Genomic DNA, 14,397 nt, shown 5'->3' with positions numbered 1-14,397 from the left:
TGCAGGGCTGGGGGCGTGGGGGGCGTGGGGGCGTGGGGGTCGTGGTCATGGTGCAGGGCGTGTGGGGCGTGTGGGGCGTGGGCACGGTGCAGGGCGTGTGTGGCGTCGGCACGGTGCAGGGCGTGGGGGCGTGCGGGGCGTGGTCACGGTGCGGGGCGTGCGGGGCGTGCGGGGCGTGCGGGGCGTGCGGGGCGTGCGGGGCGTGCGGGGCGTGCGGGGCGTGCGGGGCGTGCGGGGCGTGGTCACGGTGCAGTGTGCGGGAGCGGAGACCGCAGAAAGGTGTGAAAGCGTCCTGCACAGTTGTAACAAAACCAAAGGCCTTTGCAAAGACAGTGCCGGCGGTCAGCACCGTCCGAGGGTGGAGTTTTCAGTCCTCTGACGTCAGAAGTCACTGAGCCGAAGCTCAAGCACATGTGTGCCCAGGTGGAGGAGGGTCGGTGGTCCTTGACAGTTTTAACCAGCTCAGCTGAAACTAGACACGGCTGACTCCCAAGTTCCTGGAAGACAACTCGGGCAAACGTCTTACTGTTTAGGCTTCGCGCCAGTTGAAGGACATGCAAGTTTTGTAGAGCTCCTTGATTACCGAAGGCGGGTGAAATGGATTTGACTAAGACTTACCCTCCATTTCAGAGCTATGAACAAAAGTAAGATGTGAGCTTTGACCTTAGGAAGCCGTCTCAGTGTCTAACAAGGAGGCAGGTATGTATTTGAAGGTATGCACCAGGCACAAAGCCCATAATGTTCGGCCCTTTCAGGCCAGAGTGTGAAGTGTCAGGAAAGCCTTAACTGAGGACACGACTTGGAAGCTGAGCCTTGAGGAGTAAGCGAGAGTTCCCCAGCTAAACGAAGTGGGGGATGGGAGGGGTGGCGATGATGGCAGGGGTGAACATTTCAGAAAGTCCTGAGCGTGCAAAGGCCGAGAGACAGAAGAACATGGCGCTCCTCGAGCACTGCAAACCGTTCTGTGTGTAAGAGCATAGGGCCTGGTGGGAAAGCGAGGGCGTGAATGTCAAGAAGATGAGTCAGAAGCTGTCAGAGGCCTGAGGAGACACGCAGAGGCTAAGACTTTTTGGCTCGTGAGCAATGGTGAGCTCTGGAAACTTTGTGAACAGATGCATGCAGATCACTCTCCTGATAGGACCTTATTACCGCAGAAGTGCTTATTAACTAGCTAGGCAGAGTTATTTTTTATTCCTCTTGGTGATATTTGGAAATATGCCTAATGTGAAAAAATCATTGAAATAATCAACCAACATGTAGACACACTTTGGCTTCTCCCTAACACTTTTTCCTGGGAGTGGGAGTAATAGCTTACATAATTCCGTGCCCTTGTTTTGCTGTTCAACCGTTTTGTTAAAAGAGAATGTGTACTCTTCATATTCACTTTTATTCTCCTTCCCCTCTTCTTCCTCTTTTTCAAAAATACCTTTTTTTCAAACAAAACTGAAGCACTGGTGCATTTTTTCCTGTTGCCTCAATAGGGGAAAATGACTAAGTTTTGATCCTTCCAGCCTCTGTGTGGAGGGATCACTAGATTCAGTTTGGGGGGGATTGATGTAATGGGGGTGATGTCGAGTACAAAACATGCTGGGAACTCAGTCACAGGACTGTTGTAGATGGGGAGGGGGGTGGGGAGAAACCCAGATTTGAGGGTTCAAGAGCTGGGGTCCCTGGATTACCCTTAGAGTCTGGGCCTCTGCTACTTTGCAGCTCAAAGCAGGATGTCCCAAGAGCATAATAAGCATGGACATTAGAACCAGCCTGTTAGGAGGGAGAAATATCCAGGAGAGGGATGCCAGATATATAAATGTAGGCATGATCTTCTTGGTTTATTAAATCAGTTCCCAACCATGCAGGTAAGGGTTTGAAGCAAGATTGGTGGTCTTGGTAGTGAAGCGTCAATAGTATATGCTAGACCCAGAAACTAGGTGAGAGCCCTGTAAGCATGGTGGCAGTTTGGTAGCTACATGGGTACAGCCTCATCTCTGGCATTCTAGATATGGGCTCTATTGGCAGAACAGTGTGATTTCAAACTTCACTGCATGGTAGGAACGAGGGTGCTGGTTTCCTTCCCCTGTCAGGTAAAGTAGCAGCTGGGCTAAAGGACAAACTATGATGTGTGAGTCTCAGCAGAAATAATGCCTAGACAGTGTTGTTTTTCCGGTAGTAAGCAAACTGAAAACATAGAAGTGTGCATGCAAAGGGAATGAATGTACAGTTCCATGCTTTCCTGTGTGTTTAGGAATTGCCCTTAGTAGTGTGAAATGCATTTCTTTCAGTTTTGAACTTCCAAAAGGCTTCTACTATAACCTTTTAAAAGTGCAGTTCCACTGAGAGACAAAGAAATTTTCGGAGTTACTATAACCAAATCATGGGAGAGGAAGAGAGGGAGAGTGAGGAGAAGAGGGGAGGGGGAGGGGGAGAATATAAAGGCATTATAAGGCAAAGTATTGACTGCTACATACTCTATTGACTGTGAATCCCAGAATGTGTACAGGGAAATTTAATGGAACAAAATTTACATATTTGTAACAAAATGCAGTTTAGAAAAAATAGCTAAGTAGGCTAGCATCTGTTTTCTTTGTTGATGTTGTAATATTATATAAGCCCTGAATTTTCCCACATTTCTAGCTCTTATCTAAGAGTGCATACCACCTGGGTTGGGAGGAGGAAGATGAAATGAAATTAGAGAAGTAAATGATTGGAAGTATCCTGAAAGAAACCACCTAGATTTGTTCAAGTCAGCAGGTTACAAGACAAGTTATTATGTAGTAATTTGAGGATCGTGTAAGGAATGTTCTGACATGTTTTTTCCCTCTTCTGCTAGAACCTATAGTGATTATGTCACCTCTCTTGACCTCTTCTTTTTCTCCCACTTGTTGCTCTAGAGGCTACCTGAGTTCATTGTCCCTGGAGATGGACCAAACAGAAGGGCAAGCAGTGTGGTGAGTTTAAAGACACATCTATTCTCTGGGAAGTGGAAGGGAGGGCAGAAGATATGTATATTAGCTATCCATTGCAGCATAACAATCATGCCAACATTCAGCAGCTTCAACCAACAAGCATTTATTATCTCACACGGTCCCTGAGAATCAGGAATCCAAGAATGGCTTAGTTGGCTGGCTCTGACTCAGGGTCCCTTACGGAATTGAAGTTAAGTTGTCTACTGAGGCCACAGTCATTTGAAGCTGGGACTGACGAATCCACTTCTAAAGTGGCTTACTTATACAGCTATTGGCTGGAGGCCTCAGTTCCTCACCCGTGAAACTCTCCTCAAGCCATGGAACTGGCTTCTCCAGAGCAAGTGACTTATGAGAGAGAGACTAAGACAGAAGCTGCACTGTTTGTTATGACCTAGCTTTGGAAGTGATGCAGCATCACTTCCACCATATTCTGAAAGTCACCAGCAAGTCACTAAGTCCATCCCCACTCAGAGTGAGGGGAATTAAGCTCCCCCTCTTGAAAGGATATCAAAGACTTTATGGGCAAGTTTTAAAACTAGTATGTACTAGTTAGTATAAAATGGATAAACAACAAGGTACTACTATATAGCACAGGGAACTATATTCAATATCCTGTGATAATGGAAAAGAATATGGAAAAGAATATATATGTTTATAACTGAATCACTTTGCTGTATAGCAGAAATTAGCACAACATTGTAAATCAACTATACTTCACTAAAATAAATTAAAAAAAATAAAACTAGTACAATATGTATAGTCCAAGGTATAGACCTGGGGCTGGGACGAACTTATACATAATGTCTCATTCTGCGAACAGCAGCCTCGTCTGTAAGAAAAGACTAGACTTCATGGGTCATCACAGCCAAATAGGAAAATAGCTTGTTGAAGAAAACTTATCAAGGATGTTACTTCACGTGTCCATTTATTCTAGGCTCCAGGATTATAGTTAAAAATTATATGTCTTACATGATTCAGGTATCTCTGTTCAATAACAAGTGAACAGATTTTATCCAATTTTTGGAGTAGGTAATACACACATGGTGCAAAATATGAAAGATACAAAAGTATGTGGTTGAAAAGTAAGATTCACTTTTTCCTGGAAGCCAGTTTGCTCCCACTATGAAAGTATGAGTACCTGTTTCTCCAAACCCTTTGCAATACAATAGATTATCCACTCTGATATTTGCCAGTTTTGTATGTACAAAATGGTCTGCAGGTATACTATTTCTCTTATTGTAAATGAGGTTGGGCCTCTTTATACATGCTTAAAATCATCTGCATTTACTTTACTATGGACTACTTATTCTTAATTTTTGCCCACTTTTATATTGGGCTAGTCTTTTTTTCTCTTTATTAATTATTGGAAGTTCTTTAGAGATTAAAGAAATTAGCTCTTTCCTGGAATGTGTTTTTTGCTAATCATGTGTTTTTTGACTTTTTAATGTTTTCTCTCTTTGTTTTTGGCCATGTAGTAGTTTAAAAAATGTTTTTTTTTTTTTAATATGGTCACATTCATCAGTTTTTTTTCACTTACAGCTTCTGGGTTTGTGTCATTCTTAGATAGTCTTCCCACATTAAGGTTATTAAGAATTCTGTGGTTTCCTTGAGTACTATTATGGCTTAATTTTTTGCATTTTAATTTTGGTTGAATTGGTTCTTTTAATGCTTTACACTCTACTAACACGTAAATGCTGTGTGAAATACTAAATTTGTGTCCATTTCATTTCTGGTTCAGGTAGTTCTATTTTATTCTCAGTTTTCTTATTTGTAAAATAGGGATAGCAAGAATTACTGAGTACCATCTATGGCTTTTGGTGGGAAGAGACCACCATCTGGACTGAAAGCTAAACCAGAATTTTCTTCCTCATTACTTAGAAGCCTTCATTCCATGATTATGTTTTCTGTCCCTGTGGGAGAATTAAGACTAACATGGATTACAAGATAGTTTGCCTTAGTAAGACAGACCCAAATTCAAACTAACCGTTTCATATGTGCTTACACTGGGGCCCCTGCTTTCATTTATAATGTTTACTTGAATTATTTTCAATAATACACATCCACAGCTATCACTGTGGAAATAATTTTGGCGACCTATAAAACAGAATTGGAAAGTGTCTTATATTATGAATGTTAGAGACAAAATGTTAGTTTTGAGTTGGTTATTTGGAAATCAAAATGATATTTCGCTGAAACAATATTTTAAATCTTGGTTAGGTTCTTGGGGCTTATCACAAGTTACAGATTTATGTTTTATATGATTCTGGATAGGAGGAACTTTGCTATCGATTACACATAATGATATTTTATAATAGTGTTTCTCTGGCAAAGTACCTCTGAGGGTGACCTCAGGAAACTCAAAATACATCTTCCCCAGCCCTAGCAGCAGAAGTGAGGCTCCTTGATGGAGGTGAGAGCTATTGGGAAATAATTATAGATTCCAGAAAGGACATTCTGGTCGGGAGAATACATCTTTATATTTGTATTAGAAAAAGTAATTTTGTAATATTTGACAGTTGTCCTGAATGGGATACCCAGAGAAATTATGTCTTCAGTGTAGAATTTCAGAGGTGTACCATTTTTTTCCTCTCAGCACATGGCCATAAGGAGCCTTCTTGAGTACAGCCTGCGAGGCTGGGATCTGGAACTTGGTCAGCCATATAAGGCAAGGAGGTAGAGGGAAGGTGGTGGAGAGGGTGGACCTAGCTTTGGAATTTGGAAACTGGACGTTGCTTAGCAGAATACAGTGTGGTAAAGGGTACAGATAAAGTAATACGTGTTGAGAGTGAAATATGAAGTGAAAGGGTCACCTTTCTAAAAACCTGAATTGCACAGAAAGGGGGCTAAGAAATTTACATAGGCAAGCTATTAGTGTTAGGGATGTTTGCAAGCGTGAAGCAGGGTCTCAGCCACCAAGGTAGATTTCAAGGGAAGGAAGGTCCTAGGAAAGATAAGGCAGGAGGCGGATCTCCAAGATAGGACTGTCATGCACAGAAATAAGATAGCAATGTATCTTATTGCTATCTAAGCTTATCCTGTTTTGCTAAACAGGAAAAATCTGTTTATCGGTACTAAAGCCTAAGACCAGCTAGAAGAGTGAAAGGATGTTGGGCCCTATGCTGCTGGTTTGGAGGTAGTTAATCCCCAAAGTCTAAGGTTGGGACCTGTCCTGGGAACTGGGATGAAGCAGAAGTGGAAGGTAAGAATGAAGGAGGTCTAACTGTTGGGCAAGGAGGGAACAGAGGCCGGCGGTAAAAAAGACAGTTTTCCACCACTGAGAAAGTGGCTGTTATTCCCAGAACTGTCTATACAGATGCCTTTTGTTTAGTATCAAATATATATTTATTATATAGTATCACTTCTAATACTACCAGATAGGATGGAGAGCCCTCACTGATCACTTGGGGAATGCTCCGGAAGGGCTACACTTTACTAGTAGGCTAAATTATTTCTGCAGTAAATGTTCCTTTACAGCTGCCCAAACAAAACTTAAAAACAAGCCTCAAAATGATCTAAGTACATATATTGGAAAAGAGTAAATATCAACAAAAAATGATATAAATTTATTAGGGTCTAAGTTTATTAGAGTCTCTATCATAAGAAACTAGAAAAAGAAGAAAAATTAAACCTAAATTAAGTAGAAGGGAAAGAATTTAAAAAGGTAAAAGCAGAAATCAAATAACAAATATTGAGAAAACTCAAGCAACCCAAAGCCTGGTCTTTGACAACGTGTCTAACTAAGTTGAAGAAGGAAAAAGAGGGAAGACACAAATTATCAATATCGGGAATTAAAGAAGGAACATAACTATAGACCCTACAGACTTTAACTGGATAATAAGGGAATATTATTAATTTTATGACAGTAAAGTTGGATCATTGTTGAAAGCATCCTGTAGTGGCAGTGGCCGACCAAGAAAAAACAAAATAACAACAACAAAGCATTTATTGAGTAATTTTATGTGGCAGGTCCTGGCTAGGCAAGGTAGAAGCAAAGACCAACCAAATGAGGAAAGCAAAGGTGATTATATTCAAAGCCTGCTATACCAAGAGAGTTAGTCACTATCAACTGCACTTTGACAGACACTCTAAGACAAGCAGAAGAGTGGGAAAGCTTTATATTGGGGAAAAAAAGAGGAAGTCTTCAGGTGTATCCTAATTGGAGGCTGTTGGCATGGGGAAGCTATAGGCTGACCAGCTAGAAGCAAAGCATTCTATGTGATTAATTAGGGTTGAAAGTTTGACTTACCCTGGTTTATCCTAAGTTGGAAGCGGGGACAGAAATTAAAGAAACTGTCAGTTATTAATCAAGTCCTGGACATCTGGGGCTGGTTGCTAGAGAAGTAATTGTTTAGCTTCCTGGATTGTTACTAGAGATAGCTGTCTGATGTCCTACAAGTATGATGTATAGTAAGCTGGCTTTGTGGACTACTTATTGTGAATAAGGGGGTTGATTTTCTGGCCAGGTTGCAAGTCAAAGTTCTGTTTTCACATAAGGTCTGGCCATCATCTGTTTGTATATTCAGTCCTTTAGTAATAAACGATATGGTGATACACTCTTCATTTTGATAGTATAATGAAAAGAGTGATTCAGTCCTCCTGGGAACATCTGAGAAGGTTTCACAGTGAAGGCAATATTTGAGATGAATCTTGAAGTCTAAGGCAAAGGGAATATGAAAAGAAATTGCTACCAGAGATACAACATTTGCAAAGAAACAAGCAGGCGAGTTTGTGTTGTGTTCAGGAAGCAGTGACCTTCTAGAGAAGCTTGAGCATAGGCGGGTGTGGGAGCAGAAGAGGAGCCAGGAAAGAAAGGTTGGAACCAAAATGTAATGGACTTTGAATGCTGTGCTAAGACATAACCTTATGGACTCCAGGGGAGGGAGGAATGGTTTCTAGCCCAAACTTTTTAGATTTGTGTTTTAGGAAGATAATTTTTGTAACAGTAGAAAATATGCATTGGGTGTGTCAGGAAACTGGAAGCTTGCATGCAAGCTAGGACAGTATTTTCTAAATTTAAGGAAGTGGTGGTGAAGGCCTTGATCCGGGCCAGAACAGTAGGGATGTAGCAGAGGGCAGATAGAGATGACCAGGGCAGCATCTTGGACACAGAGCGAGGGCTCCATAAATGTTATATTTCTGAATGAATAAATGGAATATTTAGGAAGTGGAATGAATTGGGCTTGATGGCTGATGGGATATTATAACTTAAGGATAGAAAAGACTCAAGAACTATTAAAGTTTTCAGCTTCATGACTGATTGTACAGCAACGCGTAGGCCAAAGCATGAAAAATAGGGAGTGTGGCACTTTATGGGTGAGGATGTCAGGTTCAACTCTGGGCATGTCTCTGGGGCTTATAAAGTTGGAGTGGTACCTAGCATTATGTAGGTTCCTTAAAAAACTAAAAATAGAACTACCATATGAGCCAGCAATCCCATTGCTGGGCATACATCCTGAGAAAACCATAATTCAGAAAGATACATGCACCCCAATGTTCATAGCAGCAGGACAATAGCCAGGACATGGAAGCAACCTAAATGCCCATCGACAGACGAATGGATAAAGAAGATGTGGCATACATATACAATGGAATATTACTCAGCCATAAAAAGGAACAAAATTGAGTTATTTGCAATGAGGTGGATGGACCTAGAGTCAGAGTGAGGTACGTCAGAAAGAGAAAAACAAATACCGTATGTTAATGCACATATATGGAATCTGAAAAAACGGTACTGATGAACCGAATGGCAGGGAAGGAGTAAAGATGCAGATGTAGAGAATGGACTTGAGGACACAGGGGTGGAAAGGGAAGCTGGGATGAAGTGAGAGAGTAGCATTGACATATATACATTACCAAATGTCAAATGGATGGCTAGTGGGAAGCTGCTGCATAGCACAGGGAGATCAGCTTGGTGCTTTGTGACCACCTAGAGGGCTGGGATAGGGAGGGTGGGAGGGAGGCTCAAGAGGGAGGGAATATGGGGATATATGTATACATATAGCTGATTCACTTTGTTGTAAAGCAGAAACTAACACACCATTGTAAAGCAATTATACTCCAATAAAGATGTTAAAAAAATAAATTTGTAGTGGTTTTGGCAATGTGGTGTGAAGGCAGGGTCTGGGGGTCACTGGTAGCACTTAAGGAGTTGTTGGAATCGTGTGAAGGGATATGATTGGTCAGAAAGAACTTTTAAAGCCAGGAATGGAGTCCAGTCCTTGAATACACTGATTTTTAAACAGTAGATAGAAGAGAAGAAGCAGCAGCAGTGTTTGTCAACTAAAAACTGTTCCTGTTTTAAGACTGTTAAAAATTTACCCTTCTTTGGAATGTCCCCTTTAGATTTCTCAATTCCCAGTTTAGCCATTCATCTATTTGGAGGGTAGGGAGATGAACAGAACACTTTTGAGAAAAACTGCAGAAATCAGGTTGTGTGGAATGTACAGAATTCTGTGGATCTGACTCTTTGAAACATGGACTACATGTAGGTGAATGACCTTGTGGCATGAGGGGACCTGAGTTGGAACCTAGACTCACCTAATTTCTGTGACCTTGACCATGCAACTTCTTTGAGGTACATATTGAGGTTAATTATTTCCACCTTAAAGAATTTTTGTGATTAGATGAGATAATTCTATATTATATATATATCGTACCATATATATGTCTATGTGCATATATATATATATATATATATATATATATATATATATATGTGGCACTCAGTGGTCTCTAGCACACAGTTTGGGCTCAGTAAATAGAAGTTGTTATCATGAAAAGAGCCAGAAGAGTGACACACAATTTTACCAGATACAAATGGTTTATATTGCAAAGATAATCATGTGGACTTAATTTTTTCCCCTTAGTTCTTCTGCACTTAAGAACAAAGTATTTTGCTTCAGTAAAATCAGTTTCGGTTTTTGTAGAGAAGTTGTTTTTAAAACTTTCAAAATGACATTTTATTATTTCTCTGCTTCAACATACATGCTTATCATTATTCAAAATTATTCTTAGAACTACCTCCTATTATGGCACCTCTAGGTAACAAGCGTTTCTAGGGTGCCTACCACATGTCAGTTACTGTGCTTGGCATGAGGATCCAAAGATAAATAAGGCTGCTTCTCTTGAGAAATTCGTTCACTCGATAAAATATTTATTTAGCACCTATCAAAGGGCAGAGGCTTGTCTTAGTGGTGGAAACGTGGCAGAGAATAAAAGCACTGAGACTCTGAGCTTTGCCAGGCTATGTTTCAATGAAGGGAAAGGCCAGGAAATAATAAACAGATAAAGAAGGTAAATGTAGATGGTATTTAATGAAGAAAAGAATAAAGAAATAATAGGTAGAGATCTTATTTGTAAAGCAGAAATAGAGACACAGACATAGAGAACAAACTGATGGATTCCAAGGGGGAAAGGTGGAGGTGGGATGATTTAGGAGATTGGGATTGACATATATACACTACTATGTATAAAGTAGATAACTAATGAGAAGCTACTGTATAGCACAGGGAACTCTACTCGGTGCCCTGTGGTGACCTGCATGGGAAGGAAATTCAAAAAAGAGGGGATAGGGCTTCCCTGGTGGCGCAGGGTTGAGAGTCCGCCTGCCGATGCAGGGGACACGGGTTCGTGCCCAGGTCTGGGAAGATCCCACATGCCGCGGAGCGGCTGGGCCCGTGAGCCATGGCCGCTGAGCCTGCGCGTCCGGAGCCTGTGCTCCGCAACGGGAGAGGCCACAGCAGTGAGAGGCCTGCGTACCGAAAAAAAAAAAAAAAAAGAGGGGATATATGTTTACATATGGCTGATTCACTTTGCTGTACAGCAGAAACTGACACAGCAGTGTAAAGCAGCTATACTTCAATAAAAAAAGAAAAGAGAAGAAAAAAAATAATAGGGAGTGACTGGACAAGACCAGCATGTGTGGCCAGGTGAGCCCTCTGGACGTGGGGTGACGTGGAGGAGCATGACAGTAATGAGTCCGACAACTATTATGAACGCAACTATCGCATAGTTGGGGGCAAAGGAAATTATAGACATCATAAAAACAGCCCAGGGGGAGGAAAAGCTATCAATGCTTTAGAAATAAATTACTTTTGAAAGAAATTTTAGTCATTTTATAGGTTTTATATGTTCATGCCTTTCAGTTTACCCTCATTCTTGAACTAGGGGTAAAACTTAATATAGGGAAAAACATCAGCTTTCTTAGGTTCTCCCAAATATGCACTTTGGGTAAACATTCTGATTGTAGATTAACCTCAGGAATGTTGGATATAATTTTTGTTATAAGTGAGGTTTTTGTGTCAGTAAATCCCCAACCAAATAAATCTTCATCTTCTAGACCTTTAAAGTCTAGGCTGAGTGTCTTTAAGATTCTTAATTATGCAACCAGCATGTAGAATCTAAGGTGATACTTAAAGTCATAGGACTTTGGCACTGGAAAGGACCATCTTGTCTAAGTCATCCTTATTTTGCAGAAGGTGGAATGGAAAGAAATAACAGAAAACAAAATAACAGAAGTAAAAAAAAAGCACACAAAACGAAACAAACAAACAAAAAAACCAACAACAACCATAATTGGCAGAACAAGAACAAAAACCTTGGCTTCGTTATCACCAAATCCAGTGATTGGTATCTTTCCAGTTTTCTCATCCATTCAGTGAACTGGTGCTTCCTATGTTCCAGGCACTGTATTAGGCTCTGGGTGCCTAGATGAGTAAGGAGTTCATTGCAGGAAATCACTCTCTCATGCCCTAGAACTTTGTAGATTGGCAAAAGATGTCTTAATTAAGCAAATTATAGTTAACAACCTCTCCAATACAATAGGCATTATAGAAAATGTCAAACCGACACATAAGAACAAGTCCTTGAACAGACTTGTTCTTTTTCCTTCTGCATTAAGATTTTTAAAAATGGTATTTTAAGGGAGAAGGCTTTCGTATTATAGATTTTGAGTTATAACGCAGACTCGGAGACTTACTAATTTCTGACCTATGCAGAGTTGCTGAGCTTCAGTTTCTAGAGACAAATTGTAAGTCACCAGCCCAATGCCAGGAACATATAGTAGACACTCAATGAATGCTTACCTTTTATTTTCCTTTGTAATTTTATGATTCTGACAAGAAGAAAATGTGCTTGTAGAAGTGTTTGCAAGATGGAGCAGTGGTATCTGATCTATTAATGCAGGCAATGATTTTTACTGAATATAAGACTTAATCTGACATTTAATTTTTTGCCAATATTATTACTCAGTTATTTGGGTTAATACAGTGATAATTATGCTTCTGTGATTGAAAATTGATTGGATTTGATTGATTTTTCTGAATTACTAAACTTCTTTTAACCTTGCTATACCAAACACAGACCCATTTTGTTTGTTTTTCATTACTATTATGCTTGTTTTATTCATTGCTAAGTCCCTGACACCCAGTAAGTGTTCCATAAATATTTATGTGATGAATGAATGGTATTATCTATAGAGGTTATAAAATATATATGTATATATTTTAATTAAGATGTTTTGTTTCATTCTAAGCTTTTTAAACCCATTTTAAATCTGTAGATAATAAGTGGCTTTTAGGTCAAGAAGGGAGTGGGAAGATATATTAAAACCACCTGCCATGCTCTGAAACGAACAAAAAAAATCACAGACCATTATTTTTACAAACGTGAAATGCAAGCCATTCTGCTCAAAAGAAAAGAGAAAAATTGTTAGGGGTTAGAAAAGAGGAAGTCTCAGAGTGGGGACTAAAGCTGTGTGCCTGACAGCAAGCCAGGACCAAATTAGGACAGAAGGGCCTGGGGTTTCAGTGTCTGCTCAGGAGGTGGAGCTGACTGTGTGCTGGCCACAGCGCGGGGCCGGGGGGGACCACCAGGGGAAGGCTGTGGGGGACCTTATAGGGAGTGGGGGCCTGAATTAGTTCCACTCGGTGAGAAGGAAGAGTCACCATGAAGGATTGGCTCCTGGCCCACATCCCTTACATGGGGTTCCAAATGACACAATTTGTGTAGAGCAGGATCCCCAAGGCTCTAATTTAAGCCCAAGTTTGGAGCCATGAAACCCAGAGGGCCAGACTGTGGCCCATCAAACTCATGCTAGTGGTTCCTCTCGGGAGAGGGAGGGGGAAAGGGCGGTGGTCAAAGAGGACTTCAACTTTATCTGCAGTATTTGTTGGGGAAAAAAACGAATATGAGAAGATGTTACCAATTTTCAATTATTGGTGAAAACATGGGTGTTTTTCTGTTATTCTATGTATTTTTCAGTCATTTTAATATGATAATTATTTTAAGAAGGAAATATTTTTTAAAGAAATAAGATAGCTTCCCAATCTTGTATAATAATTCTAGCAGCTTAGGTCTGTTTCCTATAGACTTCATTTGGTAGCATCATTAAAAAAAGAATAAATGCCAGTTAATAAATATAAATATATATTTCCTGTTTTTTGTAAGTATAATGAGTTACAGTCTGTTAAAAAGTACTCTCTTAGGATAAAAGTTTTAAAAAGTATGAAATCTAATTATTTTCTTTGCCTCGATCAATAGTGATAGCAAACTTGGAAGGTATTCAAACCCACAGGACTTCCTAAGCAATTCACATCATATGGCGTTTATAGTGAATGAGAATTGAAGCCAAAAGAAGCACTTAAATATTCTTGGACATTTACATGTGATTGTCAAGTAGACCTTATGTTGGCTGTGTGGTTTTGTGTCCGTGTGTGTGTTGCTTTAGATAAAAACTTTGAACTCTGTTCAAAAAGCAATCCAAGTTTTTTCTTACTCAGTGATAATTGCTCAAGTGTAAATCTGGAACATTTATTTGCTGTAGATCTTCCTGAGAATTTCTATTGGGTGCAAGAATCAATATGCTGTTAATCTGTTAATATTCTATACAAAGAGCAATATGTTTCTAATAGCAAGTGGTCACTTATGCTAATACTTCAGGATTAAAAAAGCTCTTACATCTTCTTGAATGCTAATTCGGAATAAGAGCAGCTTTATTATTCTGCCTCATATATTGTGCTTTCAGATGTGTTTTCTCTCTTAAAATATTACCTTAAAAGAACATTCTCTGTGAGAAAATATTCTTAAAAGAGTATTCCCCTGTGAGAAATAATCTCCACTCAAAATGTCATTTTAAAAAATATGCTTTGAATCATCCTATTGCATCCCTGTTCATTTTTTGCTTTGGCTCACTGTATATTTGAAAGCAGCTAAATAGACCTTACTCAGATTTTCCAAAACAATTCTTTATTGGAAAAAGACCAGGAAGCAGAAACATAAATGTTTGGACCCAAAAATGTTCTTCCAAATTTTAAGAATTTGATAAAACTGGATGTTTAAAATAAACTTTTTTTCTTTTATACATTGAACCGGTTTTTCCATTGTAATTACTTGACATCTCATGTAAATGTATGTAGAGTCAAATTTTATAATTTTT

The 14,397-nt window shown here is 39.8% G+C and overlaps 1 long non-coding RNA gene across 1 annotated transcript in view; it reads left to right on the top strand.

Annotated features, from left to right (window-relative positions):
- Positions 1-275: 275 nt before the first annotated feature.
- The window catches only part of LOC113608818 (uncharacterized), a 97,016-nt gene continuing 82,894 nt past the window's right edge, over positions 276-14,397 (top strand). Inside the window, exons 1-2 of the long non-coding RNA XR_003428428.1 lie at positions 276-699; positions 2,889-2,945. This is a non-coding gene — a long non-coding RNA (uncharacterized LOC113608818). The remainder of the gene's footprint in view (positions 700-2,888; positions 2,946-14,397) is intronic.

Source organism: Aethalodelphis obliquidens, unplaced genomic scaffold, assembly GCF_003676395.1.
Source record: "Aethalodelphis obliquidens isolate GAN/ISIS:26980383/991018 unplaced genomic scaffold, ASM367639v1 scaffold3, whole genome shotgun sequence".
Taxonomy (NCBI): domain Eukaryota; kingdom Metazoa; phylum Chordata; class Mammalia; order Artiodactyla; family Delphinidae; genus Aethalodelphis; species Aethalodelphis obliquidens.
The sequence above is the reverse complement of the archived record's forward strand: the minus strand, read 5'-3'. Positions and strand labels throughout refer to the sequence as shown.